The sequence below is a fragment of the Limulus polyphemus genome, unplaced genomic scaffold (genome assembly GCF_000517525.1).
Source record: "Limulus polyphemus unplaced genomic scaffold, Limulus_polyphemus-2.1.2 Scaffold2053, whole genome shotgun sequence".
Classification (NCBI taxonomy): Eukaryota; Metazoa; Arthropoda; class Merostomata; order Xiphosura; family Limulidae; genus Limulus; species Limulus polyphemus.
In genome coordinates this window covers 133,827-134,607 of record NW_013667663.1, presented here as the reverse complement: position 1 = coordinate 134,607, position 781 = coordinate 133,827, and positions in this window count along the sequence as shown.

Below are 781 nucleotides of genomic sequence, written 5' to 3'. Positions count from 1 at the left end.
TTTTTGCTACTTTCCTAGCCTCATGAATTATCATTTTGGTAGAAACACTTCTCCCTGAATTTCTCTCATTTACCACCCACGTTTTTATGTCAACCTCAAGTTCTGGCCAATGTGGGGCTGGGTAATGAAGGTTATGTTTACCTTTCCTTGTGCTCTTCAATTGGTTTTCTTGCTGTCGCCAGACACGTATCATTTTTTCTGTAGGTGGTGGCCCAAAAGCTCTTGCTGCTGCTCTATTGCCATGCTCCTTGGCATAATCTACCACTTGTAATTTGTAGGAGATTGTGTAGCTCGATCTTTTTCCTCCTGCTACCATAACGTTTTTAAAGCACTAAATAATAAAAAAACAACAATAAATGAATTTGAGTAAACCAAAAATGGAAATGTACACTATAAAGAGACAGGAAAACCCCAATGTAAAAACACTCGCCGTTATTATTTTAATATTAGATTGATTTATCTTACTCTACAGTTCACCCAGGAAAAAATGTCAAAGTTGGTTCACAAATCGGCTAAATAGCCTACGTGCGCTCAACGCAAAGACTTTAAATAGATAGACGGAGCACGCGGTAGCATTCCCTATCGTTTGCTTGTAATCTGCCTCTATCTCTATCTTCGCTCACTGATTGGCCGTGCATTTTTCGAGTTGTTGACACAAGTTGGTCGCTATATCAAGTTTTACAGTAAAGATAAAACGACGTGACGAAACCTTGTTTCTGAAGGGACAAGCGTTCGCACTTTTAAGAGATAGACCTTCCATCCTTTAACAGGATGCTGAAAA